The sequence below is a fragment of the Pinus tabuliformis genome, chromosome 6 (assembly GCF_031772625.1).
Source record: "Pinus tabuliformis cultivar Carrire ecotype Pingquan chromosome 6, CPIR1, whole genome shotgun sequence".
Lineage (NCBI taxonomy): Eukaryota > Viridiplantae > Streptophyta > Pinopsida > Pinales > Pinaceae > Pinus > Pinus tabuliformis.
In genome coordinates this window covers 686792060-686812508 of record NC_142292.1, presented here as the reverse complement: position 1 = coordinate 686812508, position 20449 = coordinate 686792060, and positions in this window count along the sequence as shown.

The following is a 20449-nucleotide window of genomic DNA, read 5'->3' as shown; positions in this document are numbered from 1 at the left end:
GTTCACCCCCATATGATTGTTTACCCATTTTGAGGAACAGCTGTGAAGAGTGATTTCACCTAGCCATCCTTGTGACACTGCCGTGATTGGAAAATTCCAACCTGTACCTGGAATCAGTTGCTATCCCTGTTTATCACTCGTTCCTCAAAAGACGAGTCTTCTTTAAGCTCTTTTCAATTGACTCGTAAAATATGAAAAGATTGCCGAGTTTTGGCCTTCTAGCTCGTTAAAGGACAGGAAGAGCTATCCCTCCTCTATATTTTAATCCTTTTGGACCTGAGGGATTATTGCACAAAAAGGTTGAGCGCTTGTTTTATTCGGCTCGTTAAAATTATCGAAAACTCATCCCTTCTGTATTGTTTTATACTTTTTCGGACTTAAGGGATTAGATGACGAAAAAGGAATTTTGGAGTTAACTTTATGTACCTTTTCAGACTCTCTAAAAATGAAAAGGACCGAGTTATCCTTGTCGTTAGACTCGTTAAAATTATTAAATAGCGACAAACTTTTCTTTAGACGAGAACGAGTTTCACTATCGCTAAGCTCGTTAAAACATAGCGATGGGCTTGCCCGAAGGGCAGGTTATAGAACAAGCATATGTTATCCTCCTCAAGCTTGACAAAAATAAAGAGGTACTGGTCAGCAATGACTGGGGAAAAATTGGGAAAAATCAAGAAAACTTTGATGGTAGCAGGTCGCTCTTGAACATGACACTTTTCCTCCGTACCACATTCGGGTTGGGTTGTTTCATTCACCGGTCACATCACCATGGTCTCGCCATACCATCCATATTTGGGGTAATGCTACCAATCCATCGCATCAGTGTCGCCATATGTTCAAGAGAAGTCGTTCAGAAAAGAGTCAACCGGGTCCCATCCACTCCCATACATTATCCTTCATCCATCCATGACCGCCACCCTGAATCATATGTCACAGATCGTTTTCACCTCCATTAAAATCGTTAGCTCTGTTCCATGTCACTGATGTGGGATTGATTAAGGCCCTCCTGTGACGGATCGCTTCTTGTCGACATCAGCTCATTATCCAAGAAGTTGATCTAGGAACAACCCCTTCAGTACTTTGAAGCTTGCATGCCTCAATGGCAAGTTTCTCACTTCCGGCGACAGGTATACATCAATGACCTTCGACCAGAAGATTTTGCGTGGTGTTCGATGCCAAGTCCTTTATTCACACCATGTGAATTGTACTGCAGTACCTTGAGGATCATTATCATTATCGGTGATCCCTCTCGCGCTTGTTAACGGTTTACATCATTGACCGGTAATCAAGCGATGTCTTTCCATGTTCGACTTCAGCGCAATTCTCACATGGATCGACTTGTACTTAGAGTGAAGATCGAAAGAGTTTGAAGACCCCGGATCTAGTTTCATCCATCCGGGCTGTGATATATATTAAGGAAAGATAAATACATTTGACATGTACATCATTGCAGCAGATAATCATCCTACTCAAAGGATGATAATTTCGCCAAAATTATCAGTCTACCATCAGACGATCATCTGTTCTATGTACAAAAATGAATTTACAAAGCTGAGCATGGGAATGCCCGCCTCAGCTAGATCATGAAAGCAGAATGAATCATAATGTATTGTATTGTATTTTATTACAGGTCTCCTCCCAGCAGATGGATGAACTTCGGACCCTCCTGGATAAAGCATTTCACCCGATAAACGGCCTCATACTTTAGGGGGAAACTGTTATAGACATTTTTGTGCCTTGCATCACTGAGCATGAAATGTCGATAATCAAGGGATCCAAAGTCCCTAAACATGTTGTTCCTACCTCTAGAGGAACAAGGCCAACTAACCACAGCAATTCACAGAAGTTCTCCACCTGAAAACACTCAAAAACAAGGAAACTTGGATCATGTCAACTGCTCCACTGAGCATCTGCGCTGAATGTCAACTGCTCCACTATCTACCTGCGTTGAATGTCAACTGCAATAAAGGCTACCTGCGCTGAGCGTAACTGGACAAGTGGCAGGCTCATTTCTCAAGGTGTCAATGCCCAGGAAGCTTCCAAAATGACACTTGTATCAGGGAATTCGACTGGTGATGAGTAAGAGGTTCCAAATCTCCAAGTGGAAGCAAGAACCTCCAAGTGGACTCAAGAACTGACAGAGGGAGAGGACACTAGTCAGATCTCAAGCTGACTCATCCTCTCTCCAAATATCTATATATGGATCTCACCTCCATGGGATCTAGAGGCTGGAATTTTGTGAATGTAAAGAATTGCTGTTGGTTTGTGGCTGGAAACATTGGGTGCTTAATGCTTTGAAGGGAGCTGAAGAAGGAATTCCATTCTGCTGGGAAGGAGATGCTGGATTGGAGCCCTATGGGTTGTATCTCTTCCTGAACCCTGTTACTTATCAATAAAGCTATCTTGATTCTTTCCTATATGCTGGTGTATTTTGTATGATTGCATTAGTGTATTTGATTTACTTCTAATCCTGAATCATTTATGAATATGTATATTTGCCTTTGTATTGTGTCCTTCTCTTGTCGCAAGTAGCTGTTCTCTTGTCACAGGTAGCTGTTCTCTTGTGATCTCGTGGGATTCAAGTAGTTGTTCTCTTGAGCAAGCGAGGAGACAAGTAGCTGTGGACACACAAAGAGAAGAGGATCTAGATCGAGGGACAACCGGAAGACAACGGTAAGTCTGCCAATCTCCCCTCTTTCACATTTCATAAAGGAAGAAATCATAATAGCTGTATTCGTTTGTTGCTAAGGCGCTGTCACACCTTAGGTGGATAGGATCGTCCTGCATAGGCATTTTTCCCCACAACATAGGGATATCTTACTTATCTCAGAATTGCTAAGAACCATTGTTCCCTCATGTCATTGTTGCATTATCATCTATTAGGTCACAGATACATTTTCCATTCATTTACAAGTAAAAACATGATGAGAGCCATACATAGTTGCTCTCATAAAACATATATATAACCAACATAGTAACTATAGAAATACCATAAATACATCACCCATATAATCCACATATAAACTAGTACATTTACACATGAAGAGCAAAGGGATGAATTTCTCATTAATGAATGTAGAAACCAATTGGGTATGGTAATACCACGTTCCACCTAACCATAGATTAGCTAAGCCAAGTCTCTCTTCAGCTAATCACCCCTGTGCCATATTCCAAGAATGAATGTGGGACTCATAACCAACCAAAACTAACTAAACAAGCATGGATTCTACGATAGTTCTCCACCTACACCATAAGCAATTTGAGTGCCTCCTAGTCTCTTAGGCTTTACCACAATCCACAGTCTAATCGAGGGATCACTAGGCCCTACAACGAGACCCACTCTCCAAGCTTTACCATACATCCCATCTCGGGCCTACTAGACCCAATGGAAAGAAATCCACCTCTTGGCTTTACCATGTATCCTGCCATTCACCGACAAGGATTCTTAGGCACACAATCCTAGCTTTACTGCAACCCACAATCATGCATAGGGGTTATTAGGCTAGTGGATTTACCATAACCCACAGTCTGGTTCAGGGACCACTATGCCACGTGTTTTTCATTTCGAGATCCACCCCACTCAGCTTTGTATCCATCCGACAATCTAGCTCAAATGAATTATGAGAACTCATCTCATCAAGGTTATTAGGAAATGGAAAGGCTAGGCTAAAAACACTATCACACCTGGAAAAACCCATGCCATAACAACAAAAGAACCACATGAAATACCATGCATTCCAAATCTAGCAAGGAAATCACACATGCAAATCAATACCTACAAAGAATCTTGCTTTTCCTTGCTTGATATTCACCTCCGCTTGCATTCTTTTCCTTTCTTGATTCAATGCCTAAGTGCTCCAAGGAAACTCTAAGTGTCCAAGAGAGAGAGAGAGAATAATGAGAAAGCTCCAAAACTGCACTGACAAAAGGTTACTAATTGATCCTCAAAAGCCTTTTTATTAATAAGGCCTCTATTTTCTTCATTTTCCATTATTTTCCTTCAATTTCCTCCTCACATGAAACCTATGACATTTCACCTCCTTTTTCTCCTAATTTCCATTACTTTCATAAATAAATGTGCCAAAAATGCCATTTTTCCTTTCCAAAGCCTTAGCCATTTCCTTTGACATTTTCCTTAGCCATAATAAACCAAATGAACACCCCTAAGGATGTGTTGCCCAATATTCATCTTGGAATAAGTATCCCATCAATCGTGGTTATTATTTTTAACTTTTATTACATGGAATTTTCGCAAAGTCTATTACGGAACCCTTCCCCTTTAGGGACACCATCTTCATTATTTAATCACACACATACTTCAGCAAAACTGTTGGAATAAGACGTACTACTTATGGAGCTTTATAACTAGCTTGATGCAGTATTTTCAATGATCACCCTATTGAATGCCAATCCACATGAAAACATAACAACATGATATCATAATAACATGATAACATAATAGCATGACATCATAATAACATGAAAACATGACACCTATACTTCTTATTGGAGCTTTATAACATAGATCATGGTGGTATTTACATCCGTACACATATATACATATACCAAAAAATCATCAAAACATGTACCAAAACATATACCAATGACATGTACCAAAACACCATACCAAAAATGCTTTGCCTCAACTAGAAAACAAGGAAGGATACATATCCCGCATCTGATCTATCATCTCCCATATAGCTTCATTGGGCCCAATGTGCTTCCATTACACCTTAACTTGCTCAATTACTTGGTTCGAGAGCACGAGCACCTTTTTCTGCAATATACACTAAGGCTCCAGCTGGAATTCTCCATCTAGTTCCACTTGCAATATAGACCAGTCAATCACATGATCAACATCCTTAACAAACATCATGGAATTTCACTGTCTGAGGTAGTGCAAGTCGATAGGCTACTAGCCCAATCCTTTCAATAAGGTTGAAGGGTCCATAAAACCATGGTGCCAGCTTGGCACATGATCCAATAGACAAGGATCTCTTCTTTGGTTTGATGTGAAATTACACCTTTTCCCAAATCTGGAGCTCCTTGAACAACCAATTTCGATCTACATAGTTGTTCTTCCTATATTGTGATGCCTTTAGTTTCTTCTTTATAACCTGCATCTCCCATTCCATGTCTACCAACATGTTCAAACCAATCAACACCCCGTTAACTGGATCACTCCAACTGATTGGAGTATTGCAACTTCTCTCATACAATGCCTTGAAAGTACTCGTCCTCAATGACTCCTAATAATCATTGTTGTATGTCAACTTGACCAAGGGAAGGTAGTCCTCCCACTTCCACTACTGATGCATCACATACATCTTGAACATGTCTTCCAATAACCTATTGACCCCCCCTATCTCTCCATCAGTCTGTGGATGATAAGTTGTACTAAACACCAACTTTGTGCCCAAACCTACAAACAAATCCTTCCAAAACTTGGCAGTGAACTTTTCATCCCTATCTGAGACAATCTTCTTTGGAACACCATGCAATATGACCACATCTTCGATGAATACATGTGCTACATCACTAGCTGAGAATGTAGACTTCACTAGAAGAAGTATGCAACATTTTTCAACCTGCTACATCACTAGCTGAGAATGTAGACTTCACTAGAAGAAGTATGCAACCTTTTTCAACCTGTCCATAATAACCTTGATAGAATCATGTTGTCTCACTCTCCTCGAAAAATCCTGTGATGAAGTCCATGGAAATGACCTACCATTTCCATTCTGGAATCGCAATCGGTTATGGTAGTCCACCTGGATGTTTACACTCTACGTTCACATGCTGACAATCAAAACACCTAGCCACAAACTATGCTACATCCCTCTTCAGGTTCAGATAATAATAAAATATCTTCACTACTATTAATGTCTTTTGATAACTTGGGTGACCCGAATATGGTTTCACATGAAACTCCTTCAAGATCACCTTCTTGAGCTCACTAGTGTCTGGCACATATATCGTCTCTAAATCTAACCAGTTCATCTGCTGTAAGGAAATGGTCCACATCCCATTCACCTGTATGTGTACCTGCACCTATGCCTACACCTGTACCTGTACTTGTACTATCACATGTACCTATACCAGAACCCTGCTGCAACCTATGCATCTTCTCCATATATATGACATCTTGCTGATGTACCTACAAGATCCTATCCTGTAAGTCTTTCCAATAGGAGCTCATAGCTTCTAAGTGATTTACTTGTATCCACCTGCTAAGAGCATTTGCCTTTTCCTTAGATGTACCTGATATTGAAATCAAACACAATGATCATGTCCAACCATCTAGCCTTCCTGGAATTCAAATTCGGCTGGTCAAACAAATACCTCAACCCAATATGTTCACTCATTAGTACAAACCTATTTCCTAGAAGATAGTGCCTCCAAATCATGTGTCGGGTAGTTCTTCTCATGCTCGTTTAGTTTTCATGACTCATAGCACACCACCTACCCATCCTACATAAGGACCCCATCAAGTCCTCTCTTGCAAGAATCTGTGCATAGTACAAACTCCTTGTCTCAATCTACAATCTTTAACACTGGGGCATGTGTCAACAATAATTGTTTAAGTTGCTTAAACTAGCCTCACACTCTTCTATCCATTCAAATTTCTTACCTTTCCTCTGCAATGATGTGATGGGATAAGAAATCCATGAGAAGTTCTAGATGAACCTCCTATAATAGTCTACCAACCCCACGAAATATCTCACCTCATCCACATTCTTAAGAGCTACCCACTCCATGACGGCCCTTATATTTTATGGATCTACTGCAATGCCCTCCTTGGAAAAAACATGTCCCAAGTAGTGTACCTCGGTTTGCAATAAACTACACTCACTGAGCTTAGCATAAAACTAATGCTCTCTCAACAACCTTAACACTGCTGCTAAATGCTCAACATACTCTTCCTCATTTTTAGAATATACCAATATATCATCAATGAATACAATAACAAACCTATCCAAATACAGATGCAACACACTATTCATCAAGCACATAAGTGTAGTTGGAGCATTAGTCAAACCAAATGGAACTACAACAAACTCATAATGCCCATACCTAGTCCGGAAAGTTGTATTGTCAATGTCCTACTTTTTGATGCGTACATGATGGTATCCATATCTCAATTCGATCTTAGAGAACATTGTTTCTCCCTTTATCTAATCAAACAAATCATCAATCCTCAGTAATGTGTACCTATTCTTGATTGTCACTTTGTTCAACTGCATGTAGTCAATGCACAATCTAAGAGTGCCATCTTTCTTTTTCAAAAACAATACCAATGCACCCAAAGGTGATAAACTTGTCATATGTATCCCTTTCAAGCATCCCCTTTAGCTGCAATTTTAACTCTACCAACTTAGGTGTGCTCATCTTGTAAGGTGCTTTTGATGCTACAGTTGTCGTTGACACTAACTCAAAATAAACGTCTACGTCCCTATGAGGTGGAAATTTTGAGATGTCCTCAGGAAATACATCCTTGAACTGTTGTAGAACTGGGTACCTACTCAACACATCTGCATCCTCAACTTCCTTACTCTTGTCACTAGAAATTTGCAGTGCAATTAACATACACCCATTCCTACAACTATGCTTTTCTTGCATAGTTGTCACCATCCTAACTGATGTGGGTTTCTTGTTACCTTGCAAGCCTCTTGGTTCCCCATTTTCTTCCACACTCTTAATTGCTTTGTCATAACAATCTACCTTGGTTCTATGAAGGTACAACCAATCCATGCCCAACAACATATAGTAGATCCCAACAGTGATACATTCAGATGTGTTGCAGTAGGCATACCATTCAAATAAACTAAACAAGATCTTACCCAATGATGAACTCTCTTCTTTGTACCTGTAGCCAACTGCACTAACCAAGATTTTGCATGCAATTCCATACTCAAACCACATTTATCCACCAAGTCAGGACTAACATAAGTATATTAGATCCAGGGTCAATCAAAGTAGAAATAACTTGACCAAAAATATTATCGTCCATCTCAATGATAGATGCTTGGTGCTTTGTCTGTATGTTTTCCACAACTGCATAAATACGAGGAATACGATGCCCCACATCCCAAATAGTCTGTGCCTCCTATGGACTGTATATATTGGGCCTACCACTTTTATTCTCTCGACAATATCTCCTAAGGTATTCCTCACCACATGTCCAACACTCCAATCATCTAGTACCATTACCTCTATGTTGTTGTTGTGATCCATGTCCCTGTCTAGCTGCATTAAACTTCTTTTGAGGTGCCACATTTTCTTTCTCCTCTGCATTTTGAGGCCTTGCTCTCTTAGGCTTCCATTTACCTTTACCTTTGTATTTTCCTTTCCATCCTTGCTCAGATTGATTCTTATGCTTTGACTATTCATAGAAATACTTCAATTTCCCAATAACTTCCTCAAGTGACCAAGGCTCATCATACTCAATCCGATCTCTAAATTCTAATGGAAAACCACTCAAAAATCACTAAAATTTAGCCTTCTCATCTGTAATATATGGTACATATCTCAATAGCTCTAGAAACTTGGCCATGTACTCTTCATCTATCATTGACCCATCTTCAGCTCATAGAATTATTTTTCCTTACTATCGTAGTACCTTTATAACAAGTACCTCTTCTTGAAAAGCCTCTTATACTCATGCTAACTCAAGTCATCAATCCTAATGTCTCTGACCCACCTCACATCTTCCAACCAAATGTTTTCTTTACCTTTCAAGCTGAAGATAACAATTATGGCCTTCATGTTATGTATGTACTCATGTAACTCAAATAATTTGTTCATCCCAAGTATCCAAGCCTCTACATCTTCTGGCTTCTTCACATCTCCATCAAAAGTAGGTGTATTTTATTTATTAAATTCATCTGGAAAGTATTCCCTATCACTCCTCCTATAAGGATGATAATAGTGACGATCATGATACCTATCATAACCAAAACTAGAATAGTACCTGTACTCATCACCTCTCCTATCTGGAGTCTCCAACAGCCTGCCATCTCTCACTATGTTAGCTCTATCCAACCCATGTCTACTAGAAGACCTACTTCCATATGCCCCATTAGTTTTTTCCTCTTGTCCATGGTTGATCCGAAGTGGCCCTTGTCACTATAGTTCAGACAAACTTTGAAGGAGTAAATTGCATTAACCTCTTCTTGTTTCTCTTGTGCTTGTATGACCCTGTCATTGTCTGTCTTACAACTCCCTATCTCTTCCTTCAAAATATTCAATGTGTCTACTAAATTAGAAGAGTTCCCACCACGTTGCTCATATGATTCATAGGGAGAGTCTTTTTATTCTACCATCTTGCCATCCATTTGATCTCTTTCTTGTAAGGCATACTATGTCAGATAAACCAAATCATAATAAACCATTGTACCCTAGTATAATTTGGGGAGGTTACCTCATCTGCAAGATCATACAAATCAGCATGATACATGTATAACATAATCATAACGACATATAGACATATAAAAATAAGTGCATCAACACATATACGTCATTCTAGCTAGGATCTAGTCATCAATGCATGACCATATCGACTACGCATACCACGACCTCATGCATGATGACAAATATTACATCACTATATACTTAACCACATGCAAACATGAACATGCATAAGAAACACGTAACCAACCACACACATGCATAAACACATATGATCAAGCATGAACGAATGATACTTGAAACTTAACCCACAAGAATGATACATGCAACCAAGCATACAATAATGCAACCAAACATACAAGAATGTAACCATGCATACAATAATGATACATGTAAGTGACATAATCAACATGTAATTAGTCATACACCCACGACAATGCATTCCACAATAACAACATCAACTTCCTCATGGTGAAATCACAGAAACCATAATCAGCATTATGCAAATGCAATAAGCACATGGAATGCAAGTGTAAGGGACACACATGAAACTGACATGCATGCATGACAAACACACAACCCATCTAGTATGAGGAGTGAATCATGCTCTGATACCACCTATGTAACACCCTCCTCCCACATCTACCCAAGTAACCATCCAACCCAGCTAAACATGTGACGAGAGGCTAAACATGTGACGAGAGGTACCTCTGGACACTCTCACAGGCCTGCAAGCCAACATCTAGGGACCATTTTGTCCAGTTATGTGCCAGTGTCCCCAAGATTTGAGCCACTTTTTCAGGCCCAAAGCCCAGGTCACTGCCCATATTGGAATGACATCTTTAAAGCAATAAAATAATATGGAAACAATGATGTAAAAGAAATTATTTAAACAAGCCCTTAACCAAAACACGACTAGCCATGATAGACATTTTGTCAAACATATCGCAAACATGTAATCTACAAGTGCAAAAAAAAAAAAATTAAACATAGGGATCTCATACTTGTCTAAGAATCACTAAGAACGAGTGTTCCCTCATGTCCTTTGTTGCATTATCATCTATTAGGTCATAGATACATTGTCCATTCATTTATAAGTAAAAACATGATGAGAGCCATACATAGCTGTTGTTATAAAAGATATACATAACCAGCATAGTAACAACAAAAAGACCATAAATACATCATCCATAGAATCCACAAATAAACCAATACATTTACACATGAAAACCGAAGGGATGAATTTCTCATTAATGAATGTAGAAACCAATTGGGGATGGGACTACCACATTCCACCTGACCATAGATTTGTCGAGCCTACTCTCTCTTTAGCCAATCACCCCCATGCCATATTCCAAGCATGAATGTGGGACTCATAACCAACTCAAAAGAACCAAACAAGCATGGATGCTACCGAAGTTCTCCACCTACACCATTATGAATTTGAGTGCCTCCTAGTCTCTCAGGCTTTAGCATAATCCACAGTTTGATCTAGGGATCACTAGGCCCTACACTGAGACCCACTCTCCAGGCTTTACCATACATCCCATCCTGGGACTACTAGGCTAAACGAAGAGTAATCCACCTCTTGGCTTTATCGTATATGCCAATATTCATTAGCAAGGATTCCTAGGCCCACCAAGGCACACAATAATGGCTTTACTGCAACCCACAATTTGACTTAGGGGTTACTAGGCCAGTGGCTTTAACATGATCCACATTCTGGTTTGGGGACCACTAGGCCATGTGTTTGTCATTTTGGAGATCCACCCCACTCAACTTCAAATCCATCCGGCAATCCAGCTCAACCGAAATATGAGAACCCATCTCATCAAGGCAATCAGGAAATGGCAAGGCTAGGCTAAAAATACTGTCACACCTGGAAAAACCCATGCCATAATAGCAAAAGAACCACATGCAATACCATGCATGCCAAATCTAGTAAGGAAATCACACATGCAAATCAATACCTGCAAAGAATATTGTTGTAGCTACTTGATGTTGCTTTTCCTTGCTTGATCTTCACCTCTTCTTGCCTTCTTTTCCTTTCTTGATCCAATTCCCAAATGCTTGAGAATAATGAGAGAGCTCCAAAACCAAATTGACAAAAGGTTACTACCTAATCCTCATAAGCCTTTTTATTAATGAGGCCTCTGTTTTCTTCATTTTCCATTATTTTCCTTCAATTTCTTCCTCACATTAAACCCTATGACCTTTCACCTCCTTTTTCTCCTAATTTCCATTATTTTCATAAATAAATGTGCCAAAAATTCAACTTTCTAAAACCTTAACCATTTCCTTTTCCAATTTCTTTAGCCATAATAAACCAAATTAATGTCCCCTAGGATGTCATGCCCAACATTCAGCTTGGAATAAGTTTCCCATCAATCATGGATATTATTTTTCACTTTTATTACATGGAATTTTCACTAGGGTTGTTACATGGCTCATCCTAAAAAAAAAATCCTATATGGAAAATTCTTCAGAAAATATCTTTCATTCAACCAAGCATATGCCCTCTTTTCTCGGAAAACTCAGAATCCATTGACCACCTGTTTATACATTGTCTATTCACATTAAGGGTATGGAAGGAAATAAAATCCTGAGGGGCCATCTTGCAGTTGGCAAGGATATATAGTGGAAGAGTGTTTAAAATCTTAGATTCAAGCTAAGCACTCAAAAAAAATAAAAGCTCTCGCACAGGAAATTTTGTTTGAATCGAACCATGTGCTCTTCAAAAACAAGGCCCACTCTTACCTCTACATATTCATGCAAAGCCTTTCTCTACAGGACTCCCTCTCTTCATAATTTGTTTCCAACACAAATGCAGAGGAAACATGGTAAACACTTAGTCATCTAAATCTACTAAAAAATATTTTCTTTCTCCTATTGTGGATCTGAACTAAATGCCTATACCTAGTCCTAAACAAGGTGTTACCTTGAAAAAACATTGCAAATGAGTTGTTTCAAATGGGGATTATCATTTCGCCCATTAACCTTCAATAATCATGACTAAACCAATGCCTTTATAGGTTTTTAACAAGAACCTAATGCATGTTCATTCCATTCCTCTTCTCGCATTCTTTTCCTTTTTTAAATAGCTCAATCCTATTCCTAATCAGTGAGCTTTTATTTAAATGCATCGAGCCTACTCTTGAAGTGGTGTATTTTCATATTAAATAAAATATACAAATCATGATGTGTCAAGAGGTTAACCCATGACCACCTGAGGCAAAATACTTGGAGCTTGTTTTTCATGCTAACCCTCTTCAAAAATCTTCTTTTACCTATCTTTTCTTCGGTATATTCTACAAGCACTTGTTGTGGTTGAGTCTCCCAATGTTGCAACTACTCTATTAAGTCTATTATTTGCTTACCAAATTGTAGTGTTTTCTATTTCACAAGTTGTTTGAGGTATTTTTACCATTGATACTACTTGGCATCCTCTAAGTCTTGATATTTCATCCATTCATCTTCTTGTTTTTATTCAACAATTTGTATTTTGACTTTCAATTTATTTTATTACAAACAAATAGTTTGTTTATTGTGAAATTAGCAGTGCAAGCCCACATTTTGTATTGAAAGCCTTTTCATCTCTACTTTAATTTGTTGAATTTCGATTTTTGCTATGACTAAAGATGTCTCAAGTGGACTTCATGACAAATACTCTTCTAGTTGCTTCTTCGATTGTCCAATTTACTTACCTCAATTATTTATTTCTCCCTGTATTTGTTCTTGTTATTCAATTCTCAATTGCAACAATTCTTCAACTCTTCAATTTCACTTCCCTTATGTTGCATCTTGTCTCTAACAGTGGTTTAAAAAAAGTAGGTGTACTATCTAATTGATCTTCCACATCCTTAGTTGCATCATTCAGTTTAAAATTTTTCTTCTCTAGATTAGATTTTATAGTTTCAAATTTTATTGCTTCATTTTGCAATAAATTAAATGGTTTTCTAAGAAGAGTTTTCAGCGGAAATCACATCATAATTCATTTGTTGACGCATTTCGAACCAACAAGTGTGGTTCATCGTTAGGACAAGTTGAAGAAGAAAACCATGGCTGTACGATAAATAGAGAGAGCAGGTTATCTAACGGCTCTCTCTATTTAGATAACATGCTCTCTCTATTTATCCTGTAGCCATGATCTGGTTCTTCAACTTGTCCAGATGATGATCCACACTTGTTGGTTCGAAACGTGTCGACAAATGAATTATGATGTGATTTCCCCAAAAAAATCTTCTCAAAAAACTTGATATGTATCACAGAAGCCTAAATTCAACAAATTATATGGTCCTTCAATTTCTTAAGAGTTTCTTCTCTTGCCTAAATTGTGCCCCTTAATTTATTGATTTTCTCATATTTTTCTTATGTAACTTGGGCCAATTTCTCTTCAAGAATTTTCCTTTATTCTCTTGGAGTTGTTGAGACATTGTTAATAGAATGCTCTCTATTTACAAGATCTCTCTGAATCCTTTTTAAATGTACCCTATGAATAATAGGGTTTTTCTATTAGGTCCCTATAATGCTAGTGATTCCCTCATTACTATTGTCATTGTAGCCCTTATTGTTATTGTTTTGCCGCTATTGTCCCCATATTGTTATTATTGTGCCCCATAGAAGCCCACTATTGTTATTTTTGTGCCCTTATATTATTATTGTTAGGTCGGCTTTGGTTATATTATGACCCCTAAGACTCCTATATATGGAAAGGAGGTTTTGTCATTTGTATCATGCAAGAATTGCTCATTTGTGTAATGTAAAGGAGGTTTTCCCCTCGAAGAGGCAAATTTCTAAGTCATTGATCTATCTTTTCTATATTTTTGTGAGTTGGTTTCATAACATTTGGTATCGGAGCTTTGGATTCTAGGGTCTCGCTACTCCAAACATGTCATCATGGAATTTTTGCTATAACTTTTATTCTTTGATGTTTCAGAAGCTAAAAAAAACCCGTTTGAATCGAACTCACTCTAAACCTCCAGTGTAAATTTCGGATCTTTTCTCGTTATATTTTCAGAGATACGATCCAAGTACGTTAGGGTTTTTGCAGGGTTCTGAATTATATCTCAAACAGGTGACCTAGGAAAAATCGTCATAACTTTTTTTTGAGCATCAGATTGAAAATTCGTAAGAAGTTACAAAAATAGGACGACCTGTAATTTTCTATGTATCGGCTTCAGGTACTAAGGTTGAAATAATGACACATGGAACTTCGTACAAGTTCGCTCTATTGAACCAATATATAATAAGGTCATTGTGGGAGATTTGGCATAAATCTTCCTTGGAAAATCCAATCTTGATCAGGCTTGTAGGCTTAGAAAGAGGACTCGGAGGGATACAACAGGAAGAAATTTCAGACCTTGGAAATACAAAATTATAGAGATACAACATACTCAATATCGAGCTCCTACAAAGTGAAAAAAGGTGTGTATTTTTTTTAAATGTTTGCATAATTTTGGTTTGAAAATTAGTTTGAAGGAATTCAAAGGGCATAGTGAAGCATTATTATCATTAATTGATGCCCCGAAGAAAGGAAATGGAGACACCTATTAAGAAACCTCAAAGCTCTAGCATGACTCATGAAGAAGAGGAAGAAATGCAACACAATATATCAAAATTGTGAGAACAAGTGCAACAAAATTCACTCTTAGAAAAAGTAACAGAAGCTAAGATGGATGGTTTAAAGAAAGACGTAGAAGCTAAGATGTATGGCGTGGAAGCTAAGATGGATGGTTTAAAGAAAGGCGTAGAAGTTAAGATGAATGACATGGAAGCTAAGATGAATAACGTGGAAGCCAATATGGATGGCGTGGAAGCTAAGATGGACGGTTTAAAGAAAGGCATGGAAGCTAAGATGGAAGATTTGAAGACAAATTTGACAAATTTTCTACAAGAAATGATTACTTATGGCGAAAGGGTGGTAAAGGAAACTCATGATGAGAACAAAATAAATGTTAATCATCATTTCATCGACTCTAACATTGGATCGAAGACCCACCATGTTCCAAAGATCGATATGAGGAAGTTTGATGGCAAGGATCTTGTAACATGGATACTACAGATGGAGCAATATTTTGATTTCCATAATGTGCAAAACACACGAAAGGTACGCATTGCAACTTTATATTTGGAACCAAATCAGTTTGTGTGGTATCGATCGATTTTCTCTCGTAAACAAATTTTCACTTGGGGAATTTTTTACGGATGAAATGATAGCACATTATGATGATACAAAAAGAAGCAATTTTTTTAGCTAATTGATAAATTTGAAACAAAAGGGTTCAATGATGGAGTACATTGAGGACTTCCAAAAAATGAATTTAAGGATAAAAGATATTCCAGAGGAGCATAGGATTGATGTGTTCATAGGGACTTTAAAGGATAAAATCCATCATAAGATTCGCCTTTGGGAACCTGATTCATTGGAGAATGCATTCAGGTTGGAAATAAAAATGGAAAGCAAAAATATGGCAACAAGGAAGCCTACCACTCACAATTTTAAAGATGGAAGTGTTGCTTCCCCTTGCCTTCCACGACCTACAAGGTTGACAACACAAAAATTGGAAGAAAAAAGAGAAAAAGGGCTTTGTTACAGTTGTGATAGAAAATACACTAAAGGTTATAAGTGTGTTGAGAAGAAATTATTTTACATAGATTGTGGAGAGGAGGAAGAAAAGGAACAAGAAACATCAAAAGAAGAGGATATACACCAGGAACAAACCCTAGAGAAAGAAGAAATAAATCAGACTGTATCTTGGAATGCATTGGTTTGAATTACCACTCAAACTATCAAGATAGAAGGTCATATCAAGAAGAAAAAGGTAATAGTGTTGATTGATTCGGGTGGTACCCATAATTTTATTCATTGTAAGATAGCCAAGGAATTGAATTGCTTTCTATATCCAGCACCAAAGTGTCAAGTGATGGTTTCAAGTGGAGGAACCATAAATTGCTCTGGAAAGTGCCATACTATCAGGTTATCCATGGGAGAATATGTATTGAATAGCCTAATTCTTACCATTCCAATGGATGGTGCTGATGTTGTACTAGGAGTCTAATGACTACAATCCTTTGGTACAGTAGCTTTCAATTTTCAAGAACTTTTCATGAATGTTTCTTCAGAAGGAAAGCAAGTTGAATTAAGGGGTATCACAGGGAAACCAGGAAAGATAATCAGCTCTAACATAATGACAAAGATTCTAAAGAAAGAACAACGAGGCATAATTTCACAATTATGTTCACTAGAGGTTCCCATATCTAAATCATATATTTCTCTAGATCTCCAAAAATTCTTAGACAATCATTCTAAGGTATTTTAGACTCCCAAAGGCCTCCCACCTATTCTTGATCATGATCATGCTATTCATTTGATTCCAGGAAGTGTTCCTCCAAACGTCAGGCCTTACAGATATCCCTATGCCCAAAAGAGTGAAATTGAATGTATGGTTGTAGAAATGATAGAGGTTGGTATAATTCAACCTAGTCAAAGTTCTTTCTCTGCTCCAGTAGTATCGGTTCACAAGAACGATGGATCATGGCGTATGTGTCCAGATTATAGGAAGCTCAACAAGCTCACTATTAAAGATAAATTTTCCATCCCTGTCATTGATGAATTATTGGATGAATTCCATGGATCAATTTACTTCACCAAGTTGGATCCTCATTGTGGATATCAGCAAATCAGAATGAAGACTGAAGAAATTCTAAAAAAAACATTTAGAACTCATGAGGGTCATTATGAATTTTTGGTCATGCCTTTTGGCCTTACCAATGCACCTTATACATTTCAAGGTTTGATGAATTCCATTTTCAAGCCCTTCCTTAGAAAATTTGTGTTAGTGTTTTTTGATGATATACTAATCTAAAGCAAGTCTTGGAAGGATCATGTTCAACATCTTGACAAGATGCTGAAACTCTTGGAGGAGAAACAATTATATGAAAAAAGCTCCAAATTTTTCTTCAGAGTACAAGAGGTGGAATATCTGGGTCATATTGTATCTCTTGAAGGTGTTAAGGTAGACCCTAGCAAAATTAAAACCATTAAGGAATGGAAAATTCCCACATCCATAAAGCATCTGTGAGGATTTCTCAGGTTGACAAGGTATTATTGCAAGTTTGTTAAGAATTTTGGGAGAATAGCAACATCTCTAACAACATTATTGAAGAAAGATGCATTTTCATGGACTCCAAAAGCAGCGAAGTCCTTTGAACATCTTAAAGAGGCAATGTTCCAAGCACCGGACTTAGCTACACCAGACTTCACAAAAACCTTTATTGTGGAATGTGATGCCTCGGGAAATGGAATTGGTGTTGTTTTAATGCAAGAAGAAAGACCCATTTCTTTCAAAAGTCATCCAATCAAAGGAAATTATTTACAGAAAGCTATTTATGAGAAGGAAATGTTGGCAATACTACACGAACTTAAGAAATGGCAACCCTACCTAATGGGAAGACACTTCAAGGTAAAAATGGATCATGATAGTCTTAAATACTTTTTAGAACAAGGATTATCTTCAAAAGCACAGCAAAAATGGGTCACAAAGATGTTGGGTTATGACTTTGAAATCATCTACAAAAATGGGAAGCAAAATGTTGTGGAAGATGCACTCTCAAGAAAGGATGACGATGTGGAAGCATTTCTTTGCGCCATTTCTATTATCCAACCAAATTGGATAAACAAAGCAAAGGATGAATGGAAGAATGATGAAGAAGTGTGGGCACTCATTCGAAAGTACAACAAGATCCTAGTACATCTAATACATTTCACTAGAAAAATGATTCGTTATGGTACAAAGATTGGTTATACCTATGTAAGAATTCCCAACTCAAACAAAAGATTCTTAGGGAATTGCACACCTCTCCCTTAGTAGGGACTCAGGAATTCTAAAAAACTACAATGGGGTTAAGAAGGAATTTTTTTGGGATGGCCTTAAATCAAATATTAAAATTTTTTTGGCAGAATGTTTGGTTTTCCAACAAAATAAAGTTGAAACAATTAAGACCCTGAGTCTATTACTATGTTTATCCATTCCAAGGCGACTTCAGGAGGAGGTTTCAATGGATTTTATCACAGGTTTACCCAAGTCCGAAGGAAAGAGTGTTATCATGGTGGTATTTGACAAACTTAACAAGTATGCACACTTTTGTGCATTATATCATCCATTTTAAGCAAGTACAGTTTCTACTACATTTATGGAAACAATTCAAAAAGCTACATGGAAACCAAAATATTATTGTAAGTGACAGAGATCCCATTTTCACTGGAAATTTTTGGACAAATTTTTTTTCTTGTCTTGGTACTCAATTAGCCCATAGCTCATGTTATCATCCTCAATCTTATGGGCAAACTAAGATAGTAAACAAATGTTTGGAAGGACATCTTCATTGCTTTGTATCTAATAAATAGACACAATGGGTCAAATGGCTGCCTCTAGCTGAATGGTGGTATAACAATTCCTTCCATACTGCAACAAAAATGACCCCATTTATGGCACTTTATGGATATCATCCACCATCCATCACATCATATTTAAGAGAAAATTCTAAGGTTCAAGCAATGGAAGATCACATTGAGCATCAACAACAAGTTCTCCAGCTCTTAAAGGATAACCTCACTTTCGCACAAAATAGAATGAAACAATAGGAAGATCAACATCGTAGTGAAAGAAGTTTTGATGTAGGTGATTGGGTATTCCTATGGCTACAACCATATAAACAAATGTCCCTCAAGCAAGCTAAGAATGATAATAAATTATCACCAAAGTATTATGGTACGTATAAGGTGTTGCAAAAGATAGGTACTATGGCATACAAATTGGTCTTCTTGCAGCTTCCTGACTGCACCCAGTTTTCCATGTTTCATGCTTAAAAAAGGTTATAGGTGACAAGCTCCCAATTCAAACAATATTGATAGAACTTGATGAGGAAGGAAAAATCATATTGGAACCTAAAGGAGTCACATAACCAAAAATTCAATAGCTACGAAATCGATCAATTTCAGAGTGTCTCATCAAGTGGAAGAACTTACTCGTTAAAGATTCCACATGGGAGGATGGGAATTTTATATAGAAGCATCTAGAACTACTCAAGCGTTAAGGACAACACATTTTTGAAGGAGAGGGGCATGTTAGGTCCCTATAATACTAGTGATTCCCCCATTAATATTTTTATTGTAGCCCTTATTATTATTGTTGTGCCCCTATTGTCCCCATATTGTTATTATTGTGCCCCATAGAAGCCCACTATTGTTATTTTTGTGCCCTTATATTATTATTGTTAGGTCATCTTTAGTTATATTGTGACCCCTGAGACTCCTATATATAGAAATTAGGTTTTTTCATTTGTATCATGCAAGAATTTCTCATTTGTGTAATGTAAAGGAGGTTTCCCCCTCAAAGAGGCAGATTTCTAAGTCGTTGATCCATATTTTCTATCTTTTTGTGAGCTGGTTTCATAAAATTTTCCTACGTTGGCTCAAAGTAGTCCTTCTTTGGAGTTATTCTTGCATGGTTTTTAATTTATTGTTCATATTAAGCTTCAAATCTATTAGTTGGCTTCTCTAGCTGGAAATTATATGTTTTAACTATTAAAAATGTTGTGTTGTTGTCCCATACTAAGGCTCTTAAACTATTGTCGCATGAGTCAACAATTCTTGAATCCTCATCTTTTCATTTTGGATTTAATTAAATGATATCAGTTCCTAATGTTGTAGCCTTGTCTGAATCCCTTCTATGTTTCCCCTAAGATAATGACTGAAATAGAGTATTTTATATTTTGTAGCTTTATTAATTCATTAATTCTTCCTTGGGATTTCCAATTATTCTGGTAAGATCCCTTCATAGGGAAGAAGGTTCTGCTACATCCACTTCCATATATATCATCATAACCCCTTATATTATTGATTTTGGGCTCACTTATCTTGACTCATCCTTATAGATCTCTGTTTCTAATAGCTACAACCTCTTCGTGGATTCTTTCATTGGAAGGTTGAAGGACTTGTCCAATATCTTTTCACCTTGTGTTGAACCTCCTTATTCTGTAA